Source organism: Bos indicus, chromosome 21 (genome assembly GCF_029378745.1).
Source record: "Bos indicus isolate NIAB-ARS_2022 breed Sahiwal x Tharparkar chromosome 21, NIAB-ARS_B.indTharparkar_mat_pri_1.0, whole genome shotgun sequence".
Taxonomy (NCBI): domain Eukaryota; kingdom Metazoa; phylum Chordata; class Mammalia; order Artiodactyla; family Bovidae; genus Bos; species Bos indicus.
Genome location: NC_091780.1, coordinates 68,040,608 through 68,056,155, shown reverse-complemented (window position 1 = coordinate 68,056,155; position 15,548 = coordinate 68,040,608). Strand labels below are relative to the sequence as shown.

The 15,548-nt window shown below is 49.6% G+C and overlaps 1 pseudogene; it reads left to right on the top strand.

The window, feature by feature from the left end:
- Nucleotides 1-12,538: 12,538 nt before the first annotated feature.
- On the top strand, nucleotides 12,539-14,220 carry LOC109575248 (vesicle-associated membrane protein-associated protein A pseudogene; annotated as a pseudogene).
- The last annotated feature ends 1,328 nt before the right edge of the window (nucleotides 14,221-15,548 follow it).

Here is a 15,548-nt window from a genome sequence, read left to right as displayed (position 1 = left end):
CAATAGTATGTGAACCGAGAACTTCCAGATGTACAAGCTGGATTTAGAAAAGGCAGAAGAAACAGAGATCAAATTGCCAACATCTGTTAGATCATGGATAAAGCAAGAAAATTCCAGAAAAACATCTATTTCTGCTTCATTGACTATGCTAAAGCCTTTGACTGTGTGGATCATAACAAACTGGAAAAATTCTTAAAGAGATGAGAATACCAGACCACCTTACCTGTCTCCTGAGAAACCTGTAGGCAGGCCAAGAAGCAACAGTTAGAACCAGATGTGAAATAATGAACTGGTTCCAAATTGGGAAAGGAGTACGTCAAGGCTGTATATTGACACCCTTCTTATTTATCTTATACATACAGTACGTCATGAGACATGCTGGGCTGGATGAATCACAAGCTGAAATCAAGATTACCAGGAGAAATATCAACAACCTCAGATACAGAGGTTCCTTGGTGGTTCAAATGGTAAAGAATCTGCCTGTAATGCAGGAGACCTGCGTTCTATCCCTTGGTTGGGAAGATTCCCTGGAGAAGGAAATGGTAACCCATGCCAGTATTCTTTCCTGGAGAATTCCATGAACAGAGGAAGCCTGGAAGGCTCCAGTCCATGGGGTTGCAAAGAGTCAGACAGGGCTGAGTGACTAACACATACTTCAGATATGCCGATGATACCACCCTAATGGCAGAAAGCAAAGAGGAACTAAAGAGCCTCTTAATGAAGGTGAAAGAGGAGAGTGAAAAAGCTGGCATAAAATTCAACTTTCAGAGAACTAAGATCATGGCATTGGATCCCATCACTTCATGGAAAATCAGTTCAGTTCAGTCGCTCAGTCTTGTCTGACTCTTTGTGACGCCACGGACTGCAGCACCCCAGGCCTCCCTGTCCATCACCAACTCCTGGAGCTTGCTCAAACTCATGTCCATCGAGTCAGTGATGTCATCCAACCATCTCATCCTCTGTCGTCCCCTTCTCCTGTGTTCAGTCTTTCCCAGCATCAGGGTCTTTTCCAGTGAGTCAGCTCTTCACATCAGGTGTCCAAGTACTAGAGCTTCAGTTTCATCATCAGTCCTTCCAGTGAACATTCAGGACTGATTTCCTTCAGGATTGACTGGTTGGATCTCTTTGCTGTCCAAGGGACTCCCAAGAGTCTTCTCCAACACCACAGTTCAGAAGCATCAATTCTTCAGTGCTCAGCTTTCTTATGGTCCAACTCTCACATCCATACGTGACTACTGGGAAAACCAGAGCTTTGACTAGACGGACCTTTGTTGCCAAAGTAATGTCTCTGATTTTTAATATGCTGTCGAGGTTGGTCATAGCTTTTCTTCTAAGGAGCAAGTGTCTTTTAATTTCAGCTGCAGTCACCATCTTCAGGGATTTTGGAGCCCAAGGAAATAAAGACTGTCACTGTTTCCATTGTTCCCTTATCTATCTATTGGGACTTGATGCCATGATCTTAGTTTTTTGAATATTGAGTTTTAAGGCAGATTTTTCATTCTCCTTTTTCACTTTCATCAAGAGACTCTTTGGTTCCTCTTTGCTTTCTGCCATTAGGATTGTGTCATCTGCATCAGTTCAGTTCAGTTTAGTCACTCAGTCGTGTCCGATTCTTTTCGACCCCATGAACCACAGCACGCCAGGTCTCCCTGTCCATCACCAACTCCCAGAATCAACCCAAACCCATGTCCATTGAGTCGGTGATGCCATCCAACCATCTCATCCACTGTCATCCCCTTCTCCTCCTGCCCTCAATCTTTCCCAGCATCAGGGTCTTTTCAAATGAGTCAGCTCTTCACATCAGGTGGCCAAAGTATTGGAATTTCAGCTTCAACATCAGTTCTTCCAATGAACACCCAGGACTGATCTCCTTTAGGATGGAGCATATCTGAGGTTATTGGTATTTCTCCCCCAATCTTGATTCCACCTTGTGCTTCCTCCAGCCCAGCGTTTTTCATGATGTACTCTGCGTATAAGTTAAATAAGCAGGGTCACAATATACAGCCTTTGCTAAGTCACTTCAGTCGTATCCGACTCTGTGCAACCCCATAGATGACAGCCCACCAGGCTCCCCGTCCCTGGGATTCTCCAGGCAAGAACACTGGAGTGGGTTGCCATTTCCTTCTCCAATGCATGAAAGTGAAAAGTGAAAGTGAAGTCGCTCAGTCGTGTCCAACTCCTAGCGACCCCATGGACTGCAGCCTACCAGGCCCCTCCATCCATGGGATTTTCCAGGCAAGAGTACTGGAGTGGGTTGCCATTGCCTTCTCCGTATACAGCCTTGACGTACTCCTTTCCCAATTTGGAACCAGTCTGTTGTTCCACGTCTGATTCTAACTGTTGCTTCTTGACCTGCATACAGATTTCTCAGGAGGCAGGTAAGTTTGTCTGGTATTCCTATCTCTTGAAGAATTTTCCAGTTTGTTGTGATCCACACAAAGACTTTAGTGTAATCAATTAAGCAGAAACAGATGTTTTTCTGAAATTCTCTTGCTTTTTTGATGATCCAACAGATGTTGGCAATTTGATCTCTGGTTCCTCTGCCTTTTCTAAATCCAGCTTGAACATCTGGAAGTTCACAGTTCACGTACTGTTGAAGCCTGGCTTGGAGAATTTTGAGCATTACTTTGCTAGTGTGTGAGAGAATTCAATTGTGCAGTAGTTTGAACATTCTTTGGCATTGCCCTTCTTTGAGATTGAAATGAAAACTGACCTTTTCTAGTCCTGTGGCCACTGCTGAGTTTTCCAAATTTGCTGGCATATTGAGTGCAGCACTTTCACAGTATCATCTTTTAGAATTTGAAATAGCTCAGCTGGAATTCCATCACCTCCACTAGCTCATGGCAAATAGATAGGGAAATGATGGAAACAGTGACAGACTTTATTTTTGGGGGTTTCAAAATCGCTGAGAATGGTGACTGCAGTCATGAAATTAAAAGATGCTTGCTCCTTGTAAGAAAAGCTATGACAAACCTAGATAACGTATTAAAAGGCAGAGACATCACTTTGCTGACAAAGGTCCTTTTTTGGTTTGTAATTTCCAGTCACGCAGCCAATAGGTGTGTCATTCAATACATTAATATATTAAAATCAGGGTATAATGGACTCAGGGTCTACTGGAGGTCAGATTCAAGGCCATATTGATTCCAGTCTGTGCCATCTGGTTTTTGTCTGTCTCTCTCTAGAGCTTCCTTTCTTATCTCTAGAACCTGTGGCTTAAAGATTTATTAACTCGTGGTAAAGGTGGGGGATGGTAGGTTTTGAGCAAGGGCCTGGAACAGCTTGGGCAACAAAATTGGCCATATTTAAAACATTTTTTTCCTTTAAACAGAACACCAATTAATTAATTAATTAATTTTTAAAATATTTCACTTATTTATTTGGGCGTACTGGGTCTTTGCTGCCGCACGCGGGACCTTCCGTCTTCACTGTGACGTGCTGGACAGTCTCCTCTTTTCTTTTTTTCAGCTGTGGCATGTGAGATCTAGTTCCTTGACCAGGGATTGAACCTGGGCCCCCTGCATTGTGAGTGTGGAGCCACAGGACCACCAGGGAAGTGCCTTGTCCATCTTTTTAATTTCAGTCTTTCTAATAAGTGCATAGCAGCACCTCATCGTGGCCTTAATTTGCATCTCCTTGATGACTAATGACGTTGTGCATCTTTTTATATGGTTTTTGCCATCTGTGTGACTTCTTTGGTGAAGTGTCAGTTCAAATTTGTTGGCCTTTTAAAAAATTGTGGTGTTTGTTTTCTAAGTTTCAAGAGTTCTTTATATATTGTGAATAGAGTTCATTTTTATTTTACTTTTGTCCCTCTCCGGACTCAGCTTATTCTTTCACAGTGAAAACTTGAGTCTCTTTTCTGCTCTGAAAAGTTTTACCATTTCTTTGTCTCCCCTTTATTTTCCTCTTCTGAAAAGTCCTAGGAGATGACGGTGTAAAGACGCTTGGCTTTTCTCTCCTCTGCTCCATCGTCCCCTTGTTTAATGCAGGGGCCCTTCCTGGTTCCTGGGGCTTCGCTGGTAAGCAAATGGATACGCGGCCTGCCTTGTTCTTGTGGAGTGCTGAGGCAGAGTGAGTGACGCTGTGAACTGTTTCTTCTGTAAGCAGGTATCCTTGCCGTGGAGGAAACTGGAGCAGAGGGAGGGGGAGGGGAGGCTGCCCCAGGAGCTGGTGGTCAGGGCCGGTCTAACGAGTGGAGGACGAGGCGTCTGGGAAGAGCTGCTGGTGGAGGGGACAGCTGTGCAGAGAGATGGGGGCGGGGGCCAGAGCAGAGGGAGAAAAGGGGCTGCAGAAGATGTCTGGTCAGACAGGAGCAGGGTCAGGCCACAGGTGGGGTCAGTCTGGTTGCTGCATTGAAGGACAGACTCTGGGGGTGGGGGACCGGGAGGAAGGGCTTGGCCACTGTCTGGTGGAGGATGGGGTCAGCTCAGGAGGCATGAGGCCTGGCAGCTGGTCTCTTTGTTTTGCTTCCCTGATAGCTCAGTTGGTAAAGAATCTGCCTCCAATGCAGAAGACCCCGGTTCAATTCCTGGGTCAGGAAGATCCCCTGGAGAAGGGCTAGGCTACCCACTCCAGTATTCTTGGGCTTCCCTGGTGGCTCAGCTGGTAAAGAATCCACCTGCAATGTGGGTAGACTTAGGTTCAATCCCTGGGTTGGGACGATCCCCCGGAGAAGGGAAAGGGTACCCACACCAATATTCTGGCCTGGAGAATTCCATGGACTGTATATAGTCCCTGGGGTCTTAAAGAGACTGAGCAACTTTCACTTTCTGAGAAGCAAGGGGATTAAACGTTTTAACATGAGAATGTCTGTGGGAGGGAACATGAGGGGGTGGGCAAGCATGCAGGTCGCACCCCAGGGAAGGAGGGGAGACTGATGGCATCCTGGGAGCCCTGCAGCCTATGAGAGGTCCTGCCAGGCCATCAGAGGAGCTGGCTCCTAGGAGCAGGCCTGCTTTCTCCACCTTGCTGCTCTAGGTCCCTGGCTGGGAGGGGCTGCGGGGAGCATGAATTTCAGACTCAGCAGCTGGGACCCTGGGTTGATTACCATTCTTGGATCTGCAGGGTCCACACTCCCTTGCCCATGACTGGCCTGGACTGGGCCCCTCCCCTCCACCTCTGTGATCCCAGCTGCAGTGGTCCAGGGGAACAGTGGCCCTAACCAACGCATTCATTTGTCACCAGTTCCTGCTTGCTGCCTGATGTGTGTGTCCTTTGCTTGGAGGGTCAAGTCCCTGTTTGATGGGTATTGGGGTTAAAATGGAACGTGATTCTATTGCTACACAGAGGTCCCAGCAGAGAGAGAATGGAAAATCAGGTCAGGAGATCTAGGAAAGAATGTGGGTTAATTAAAATTTAAAACACAGATGTCTCTGCAGTGGTTCCGTGAGTCAGCGTGGAGCATGGGGAAGGAGGCCCAAGATGCGGCAACCGTGATGAGGTCCCGCCTGGGGGTCACGGCCGCTGGCTGGTGCCCACACCGCTGTCCCCGCTGGGGAGGGCAGCCCGAGTTTGCTTTTAAGAAACATTTAAATTCATCCCTGTACGTCCTGGCCTGCCTGGGAAACATCCTAATTCAAGCCGAGAATCTGGGTCAGCTGTTTATAAGAGCAGTGTTTGCTGGATGGAGCTAGCAGCTGGGACGGCGGGGGACTTCTTGGGGAGAAGGAGGGGCTGGACGGAGGAGGGATTCGCTCTTTGACCTCTGCTCTGTGACCTCTGCTCTGTGACCTCTGCTCTGTGCTGTGCTCTTGTTTCTCCTCTCCGGGCCTTGACCTGAGTGCCGAGGCTGCTGAGTGCCGCCTGGAAAGGTGATGCGGCATGGCTCCCTGAAAGGCTTCCCTGGGGACGGGGATGTGGTGGGAGCCACTGGTACCTGCAGCACAGGTGACGTAGCATCTGTGGCCTGGACACACACACACACACACACACGCACACACGCACGCACACGCGCATACACACACGCACGCACACACACACACACACGCACGCACACGGTTTGCTGGGCCGGGTGAGGTTTCTCCACGATGGTTTTGGGTGAGGCAAGCCCCCATGCCTTCCTTTTCTGGGCTCCTGCCTTGATGGTCCCGTGCGGGTTTGAGCTCTTCTCTGGGTGGGGCCGTAGTCACATCTCCCAGACTCTGAGGGGTCCCAGGACTCTGTTTTCTTTGTCTTTTTTAAGATTCAATATCCATCTTATGGATTGAGTTGTGTCCATCCAAAATTGGCCAGTTGAAGTCCGAACCCCCAGTCTCCCAGAATGGGGCTGTATTTGGAGACGAGTCTTGACAGATGATGTCAGGTCAGGAAGAGGTCACTAGGGGGTCCCGATGGGCTACGACTGGTGTCCTTACAGGAAGAGGGGACGAGGACTCAGCTGCACAGAGGGGGGACCGTGGAGGTGGCAGAGAGAAGACGGGTGTCCCCAAGCCGAGGAGAGAGGCCTCGGGAGAAACCAGCCTTGCTGACACCTTGGTCTTGAACTTTCCAGCCTCTGAGACTGGGAGAAAATTCTCTTGTTTAAGACCCCCAGTCTGGGGTGCTTTATGTCGGACCTAGAAAACACCGTCTGGTGTATTTGGGTAACTTAATAAACATTTGTGGAATAAGTATAGGTGGGAGCAAACTTTAAAAAAATCTTTTATTTATTTATTTTTGGCTGTGCTGGGTCTTCGCTGCTGTGGGGGCTCTTCTCTAGCTGCGGCGAACAGGAGCTGCTCTGTACGTGTAGCGTGTCGATATCTCATCGCGGTGTCATCTCTCGTTGCGGAGCACAGGCTCTAGGCATGCGGGCTCAGTGGTTGAGGCACGTGGGCTCTAGAGCTCGGGCTCAGTAGCTTAATTGCTCCATGGCATATGGAATCTTCCCGGACCAGGGATCGAACCTGTGTCCCAGGCACTGGCAGGTGGATTCCCATCCACCTGGCCACGAGGGAAGTCTGAAACAATTGACATGTAGCTAATGCAGTGTTGTGTTTCAGGTATACTGAATGACTTCACATTGCACACGCTGTGATCATCATGGTCAGTCTGGTAACCATCTGTCCCCACAGAGAGTTATTACAATATCGTTGACCATATTCTTTATCCTGTGTGTTACATCCCGTGACTTATTTACTTCCTAACTGGAGGGTTCTGCCTCTCGATGCTCTTCTCCAAATTGCCTTCCTCCACCCTCCAGCAGCCAGCCGCTTGTTTTCTGGGTCTATGAGTCTGTTTTCATAAGGTGGGAGCCATCTTTAGTAAAATCACCAAATGAAGGGAAAGTTACTCAGTTGTGTCCAACTCTTTGGGACCCCATGGACTATACAGTCCATGGAATTCTCCAGGTCGGAGTACTGGAGTGGGTAGCCGTTCCCTCCTCCAGGGGTTCTTCCCAACCTAGGATTCGAACCCGGGTCTCCTGCATTGCAGGCGGATTCTTTACCAACTGCTGCTGCTGCTCCTGCTAAGATGCTTCAGTCGTGTCCAACTCTGTGCGACCCCATAGACGTCAGCCCACCAGGCTCCCCCTAGGATTCTAGGATTCTCCAGGCAAGAACACTGGAGTGGGTTGCCATTTCCTTCTTCAATGCATGAAAGTGAAAAGTGAAAGTGAAGTCGCTCAGTCATGTCCGACTCTTAGCAACTGAGCCATCACCAAATCCTGGTGTTACTCTGCAGCAGAGGCAGGTGAGGCCCTGGGGAGGAATGGCGCATCCACAGCTGAACTGGATGTTCTGGCTGGAGCTCAAGTCCCAGGGCTCAAGTCCCAGGCTATGTCCCCCCAAGAGTTCTTTCTTTCTGAGTGAGGAAAGGAGGGGCCACGGTCCTTGCCCTCCGCACTTCCCACTGAGCTTGGGGGGAGGGGGGCTGCCCCAGGCAGTGGGGTCAGGGGTGTGGGTCACACCTGGGCCTGATGGTGTGTGTGCTTAGTCACTCAGTCATGTCCGACTGTTTGCGACTTCGTGGACTGTAACCCACCAGGCCCCTCTGTTCGTGGGATTCTCTAGGCAAGAATACTGGAGTGGGTTGCCATTTCCTCTCCAGGGAATCTTCCCTACCCATCGATTCGGCCCTCATCTCTTATGTCTCTTGCAATGGCAGGCGGGTTCTTTACCACTGCGCTGTCTGGGAAGAAGTCCTGGGCCTGATCACTTGAGCTCAGAGCCGTGTCTCCTGTTGTCAGCCCCAAGGGCCCAGTGCTGAGCCCCGAGTGCTCTGGGTGATAATGGAGGTGGGTTTCTTTCCGTGGGTGTCTGTTGAAAGTGATGAACTTGCCGAGGGGCTCGGCCTTGGGCTCCATCTCTGTGTGCTCCCCCTTCTCCTTAAGGCAGAGAACTTGCCAGCAGTTCTCTAGGATGATGAGGGAAAAGTCAGAAGAGCACTGGGAAGACTCACTCACATGTCTGTAAGGTCTCTATGTCTCAAACTCTCATCACCGCTCCGCCACCCCCCGCCCTCCCCGCAGTGTAAGGCTGTTGACATTTAAGAAGGTGTCCAGCAGTGTGGCCCACACTTTGAACTTGACAGATCACTTGCTTGGGGGCCATGGACTTGCCCTGGTGTTCCTAGTGACCGGCTTGGACCCAGGCTCAGTCTCTGCCTTTGGTGGTGCTGGACACAGAGGCGGGAGCCCGGGCGAGGCCCTGGTCCGCTGGGCCTCAGGTGGTTTGAGCACGGGGGTTTTTCTGGCTGGGAGTGACAGCTGCGGGGTCAGGTCTGTAGTCGGAGTTAGGAGCTTTTCATCCTGGTGCTGGCGTGACTGCTTCCTGGTTAGTGTTGGCCCTGCTGGCCTTGTGTACAACCTGGGACAATGTACTAAGAGTTCTAGAGATGCAGTGAGAAGATTGGCTTGAATTTGGGAGCTCTAACGTGGCATTTGGGCTTCCCTGATAGCTCAGTTGGTAAAGAATCTGCCTGCAATGCAGGAGACCCTGGTTCAAACCCTGGGTTGGGAAGAACCCCTGGAGGAGAGAATGGCTACTCACCCCAGTATTCTTGGGCTTCCCTTGTGGCTCAGCTGGTAAAGAATCTGCTTGGAATGTGGGTTTGATCCGTGGGTTGGGATCCCTTGAGAAAGGGAAGGCTACCCACTCCAGTATTCTGGCCTGGAGAATTCCATGGACTAAGTCCACGGAGTCGCCAAGAGTCAGACACGACTGAGCAACTTTGACTTTGATTTTCACTTTCAAGGTGGCATTTAGGGTGTCAGTGATTCTCCCCCTGCTGCCTGGATGTCAGGACCCCCATTCCTCCACCCCTCCCTAGACAGCTCAACCCTGCATCTTCCCCTACTTCCCCCTCCCCTTATACCAGCCTGATCTGCCTGTCCTGGGCACTCTGTGCCTGGGCTCCTGTCCACGGCTGAGCTCAGCCTTGCCCCTCCCGCCACCCCAGGCTGTCCTGGGGCCCAGCAGAGGGTCCAGGGCCTGGGCTGATGCCTGGTGGGAGAGGGCTGGTTGACCTGAAGTACCAGAACAATGAGCTAACACCGGGGTACTTGCTGCTAGATGCATGCTTTGGGGTAAAACTCTTCGAACCCTACTGTAAAAAGGCTCCTCTACCTGGGCCTGCAGAAAGTGAACTTTTGGCTTACGAATGTGTATCCAGAAGGAGAGAAGCTTAACTGACTTTCAAAGTAAACTTTGGAGCTTTTTACTGAAGTATTGAAGAAAACAACAGAAGGGGAAAAGCTAGAGATCTCTTCAGAAAAATTGGAGATCTCAAGGGAACATTTCACCCAAAGATGGGCACAATAAAGAACAGAAATGGTAGAGACTTAGTAGATGCTGAAGAGATCAAGAAGAGATGGAAAGAATACATGGAAGAATTGTACAAAAAAGATCTTAATGAACTGGATAACTATGATGATGTGGTCAGTCATCCAGAGCCAGACATCCTGGAGAGCAAAGTCAAGTGGGCTTTAGGAAATACTTCTTTTAATAAAGCTAGTGGATGCAATGGAATTCCAGTAGAACTATGCAAAACCCTAAAGGACGATGCCATCAGGGTGCTGTGTTCAATATGTCAGCAAATCTGGAAGATGCAGCAGTAGCCACAGGACTGGAAAAGGTCAATCCTCATCCCAGTTCCTAAGAAGGATAGTGCCAAAGAATGTGCTAACCATCGGACAACTGCAATCACCTCCCATGCTAATAAGGCCGTGCTTAAAATCCTGCATGCTAGGCTTCAGCATTATGCGAACCAAGAACTTTCGGATGTCCAAGCTGGGTTTAAAAAAGAAAGAGGAAACAGAGATGAAATTTCTAACATTCTCTAGATCATAGAGAAAGCAGAGGAATTCCAGAAAAACATCTACCTCTGTTTCATCGACTACACCAAAGCCTTTGACTGTGTGGATCATAATAAACTGTAGAAAGCTCTTAAAGAAATGGGAATACCAGCCCATCTTACCTGTCTCCTGAGAAACCTGTATGCGGGTCAAGAAACAACAGTTAGAACCCTGTATGGAACTGGTTCAAGATTGAGAAAGGAGTACAACAGGGCTGTTTGCTGTCACCCCGTTTATTTAACCTATACACTGAGCACATCATGAGAAATGCCGGGCTGGATGAGTTACAAGCTGGAATCAAGACAGGTGGGAGAAACATCAACAACCTCAGATATGCGAATGATACCACTCTAATGGCTGAGAGTGAAAAGGAATTAAAGAGTCTCTTGATGAGGGTGAAGGAGGTGAAAGAGTCAGCTTAAATATTTAAAAAACTAAGATCATTGCATCCAGCCCCATTACTTCATGGCAAACAGAAGGGCAAAACGTGGAAGCAGTGACAGATTTCCTCTTCTTGGGCTCTAAAATCACTGTGGATGGTGACTGCAGCCATGAATTCATAAGACGAGTGCTTCTTGGCAGGAAAGCGATGACGATCCTAGACAGTGTGTTGAGAAACAGAGACATTACTCTGCGAACAACAGTTTGTACAGTCAAGACTATGCTTTTCCAAGTGGTCACGTACGATTGTGAGAGTTGGACCGTAAAGAAGGCAGAACACCAGAGGATTGATGCCTTTGGACTACAGTGCTGGAGAAGACTCCTGAAAGTCCCTTGGAGAGCAAGGAGATCAAGCCAGTCAATCTTAAGGGGAATCAACTCTGAGTAAGTCGTTGGAAGGACTGATGCTGAAGCTGAAGCTGCAGTATTTTGGTCATCTGATGAGAACAGCCGACTCACTGGAAAGTCCCTGATGCCAGGAAAGGCTGAGGGCAGAAGGAGAAGAGGGTGTCAGAGGATGAGATGGCTGGATGGCATCACTGATGCAATGGAACGAACTTGGGCAAACTCCGGGAGACTGTGGGGGCAGGGAGGCCTGGCGTGCTGCAGTCCACGGGGTCGCAAAGAGTCAGACATGACTGGGCGACTGACCAACAACAAAACCATAGCATGATCTACATGCAGAATGTATGGCCCACTGACTGTTCACACACTGACCCCTGTGGGAACCAGTGCCCGGATCACGAAACAGAACCTTACATCTGCACTTTGAAACCGCGCTCTTGACCAGCTCTGTCACCCCAAAGGTGATATCCCAAGGTGTTTGGAAGGCTGGTTTTCTCTAACCGTAAAGATGGCTGGGCTGTGCCTGAAGCAGACCAGTCCTCCGCCTCTCCAGCTGTGAGCGTGCCTCCCTGTCCTTCCCACTCAGCGCCACTGCTCCCCAAGGTGCTCATCTTCTTCAGAAGGGAGCCGGCAATGCTTTATCTGGAATGAATTATTTTCTGCTGAGATTCAGGAGGCGGACAAGTGGTCACTGATAAGAGGTTGCTACGGACGGGTTTGTAAAGAGGGTAACACTTGCCCCCTCTAGGACATGGCTTGGTTTGTGGGTGTGTATATGTGTGTCCATCTGTCTCTTTCTCTCTCCAGCACCTGCATCAGCACAGCGAGTGATGCAAAGAAGATACTTCTGTGCCAGGACCGAAGACCCACCGTATTGCTAGGTAATGCTTTGTTCACTACTGAATTGAAGTGTTTGAAGCATTTAAATATGTAGTTTTAAAAGTTTAAGAGTTTTTACTTAAACTGGTTTGTCAGGAAGACTGAACATCAAAGAAGGCCCCTGGTAAATGACTGTTAAAATTGACTGGATTTATAAAGGGGCTTCCCTGGTGGTTCAGACAGTAAAGAATCTGCCTGCAATGCAGGAGACCTGGGTTCGATCCCTGGCTTGGGAAAACACCCTGGAGGAGGGCATGGCAACCCACTCTAGTATTCTTCTAGAGAATCCCTATGGACAGAGGAGCCTGGCAGGCTACAGCCCGTGGGGTCCCAAAGAGTTGGACACGACTGAGTGACTAAGCACAGAACATAGGGTTTATAAACATAAAAGATTTTTAAGTTGGACGTCAATGCTTAAGGAAAAACTATGTTTTTAAATGTAGTATTTCAATAAATGGAATTTAATTAATTTATTGAAAAACTTTATTTAAAAAACAAAGTGACTGCTACTAGTTGTTTCTGCACACAAAAGTCATCTTTAAATAAACTCCAGAGTGCGCATGGCCACAGTGGCCGGTGTGCGGTTGAGTCAGTCGTGAGACCTGGAGCTGTGGACCCGCGGGTGGCCCGGCAAGCCGGCGACAGAGTGGCGGGTGCGGGGTTCAGGAGGCCTGGGCATGCCGCTGCCACCCCCACCCGCAGCCAGCCACACGCTGTGGGCATGCCCTGGCTCTGCGCTGTTTCCGATGGCATCCGCCTCTGCGGCCGTGGCAAAGCACAAGCAGATCCTGTCAAATTCAAAGGCCCCTTCGCAGATGGAGTCACTACAAATCTCACATCGAAAAATCCATCAGATCGAAAGGTGTGTTTCAAAGTGAAGACAACAGCACCTCGTGGGTACTGTGTGAGGCCCAACAGGGGAATCGCTGACCCGGGGGGACAGTGACCCCAGTGAGACGAGTAAACACAAGTTTACGGTACAGGCGATCTTTGCTCCACCAAGCGTTTCAGACATGGAAGCCGTGTGGAAAGAGGCAAAACCCCATGAAGGAATGGGTTCTCAGTTGAGATGTGTATTTGAGATGCCCAGCGCAAATGATAAATAGAAGGACATAGAACCCAGCAAAGCCGCTCCTCTGAGCGCTGTGAAGCTGGACGACCCCTGCCAAAGCCCCACTGTGTTTCCCTCAACAAGACGGAGACGAGGAAGCTCAAGGAACAGTGCAGGAGGCTCCAAGGGAGAGCTGGAAGAGGAAAACCAGCCCCCGAGGGAGGAGACTCAGGCTCAGGAAGGTAGCACATCCGGAGAAACCTGGATCCACCTGGGGCCTCCAGAGAGAATGTCACCAGTACCCCGCCTTTACTTCTTGCTGTCACTGCAGCCATCTTCACTGGATTCTTTATAGGGACATTCAGCTTGAAGAGCGAAGCACACAGAGTGCTATCTCTTTGTTTCCTTTTGACCAGAAAAGATTCATCGCAAAGACTGAAGCTGAAACTCCAATCCTTTGGCCACCCGATGTGAAGAGCTGACTCATTGGAAGAGACCCTGATGCTGGGAAAGATTGAAGGCAGGAGGAGAAGGGGACGACAGAGGATGAGATGGTTGGATGGCATCACCGACTCGGTGGACATGAGTTTGAGCAAATTCTGGTAGATCGTGGAGGACTGGGGAGGCTGGTATGCTGCAGTCCATGTGGCTGCCAAGAATCGGATGCAACTGAGCAACTGAACAACTGTGTTACTGGTAATGTGGTCCACAGTGACCACGCTTTGTGTGTACAGCGTCCTGCAGGCCTCGCCAGCCGCGGCCTCATGGTTAGAAAGAGACACGGAAGGGCAGAGCTCTGGCCCCCAGAAGCGCCACTGTCACCAGACAATCCCTACGGGGTGTGGTTGCACATTCAGTCCTTTATGAAATTCACAAATAAAGAACTGTTCTTTCTTTGTGGTTTTAATAAGAGTTCAAGAATTGTCCAGAGCCTTGCAAATGTTATTTTAATGATCCCTTTGAATTTTATCTGTTGCTGTTAACTCTTGAAATATGATCTATTTAGATTGCTAATCCCACTCATTCAGGAAATGCCAGGAGGTGTTCTGTGGGGGAATGGTGCCTTGTACAGTGTAAGTTTTCTCCTTCACCTTTGCTGATATCAAGGCAGGAGTTTTTTCATCCCTTGTAAAGCAGTTGTTGACTGAGTTTTTCATTTTTCCAATCCGGCCCCGTGGTATTTAACACAAAAATAATAAAACTGTTAACAGATTCTTGCTTGATTAAAAAAAAAGCCACAAACCTTTTACTGTAGCAAGTGCAGGCCTTTGCTGGGGTGGGGTGGGCGGAGGGGAGGAGAGTGTGACAGCCGGCAGGGGTGGTGCCCGCGGGCTTCGGATCTAGTTCCTGCTCTTAACTTGGTTTCCCATAAAGAAAGAAGTGCTGTGGTCCTGTCACCTAAGGGGCCCGAGACTCACTAGTGACATCAGGTTAGGGGATTGTGACCAGCATTTTAAAGGGTTGTCAGGCAATACAGGACCTCCGTTAAATCTGAATTTCAGACAATGAAGGCATTGTTTTCAGTATAAATATACCCGCAGTGTTATACAGGGCTTACACATACTAATCAAAAGTCTTTGTTATCTTAAGGTCATATTTAACTGGGAGTCCCTTATTTTTGTGGCTAAATCTGGCAACCCTAAGTGGTGTAGAAATGAAAGCCTCAGAAAGGGCCTCACCGTGTGGGAGTAGATGTTACTTCAGGTGTCTGTGTGGGTGTGCACAGGGTCACACCTGAGATGCGTCTCTTACTGGGGACTGGGGTGTGAAAGCTATTGTCTCCGGTGGCAGTGTTGGTGTGAGAGAACCAGAGAGGTAACAGCGCCTGGTGACAATAAGGGCACTGCTGCTGCTGTAATAATCAGTGTTGCCCCATTCTCTGCCCTACTCCACATTTTTGTTTTGGAGAACATTTCTCTCTTAAAAAAATTTTTTTTAACTCGGCTGCACCAGGTCTTAGTTTTGGCATGTGGGACCTTTTTTTTTTTTTTTAAGTTGTGGCATGCGAACTTAGTCGCAGCATGCAGGATCCAGTTCCCTGATCAGGGATGGGAACCCTGGCCCCCCAGCACTGAAAGCTCGGAGTCTTAGCCACTGGACTACCAAAGAAGCCCCATGGAGAGGATTTTTCTTGAAAGAACTCTAAGCTTTCAAATGTTTGCTGCAATAGTACTCCGAAAGTAGCCCCTGTTGATCAGACTCTCAGCTCTCCTTGGAAGGAAAGAGACCAGTTCCACGCTCTGGGCTCACCCGGGAGCAGACGCCCCCAGGTGGGCAATGCGCCCTTCCCGTGGAACACCTGCACGCAGCACCACGAGGAGCGACTCAGCCCGTCAGGCGCCGGCACCGCGGCGACGCGCTTCCGGTCGGTCCCGCCAGCGCCCCGGGGCGTGCCCTCTGCTCACCCGGAAGCTACGGCCCGGGGGAAAGAAGCCCTCTGGCGTCGGGACCCGCCCGGTGAGCGTGGGCCGAGGGTGCCAGACCTGCGGGCACTCCAGGTGCCGCTGCGGGACGGTCCGCCCCAGGGCAGGGCGGCTGGGACCGGGTTAGAAGCGA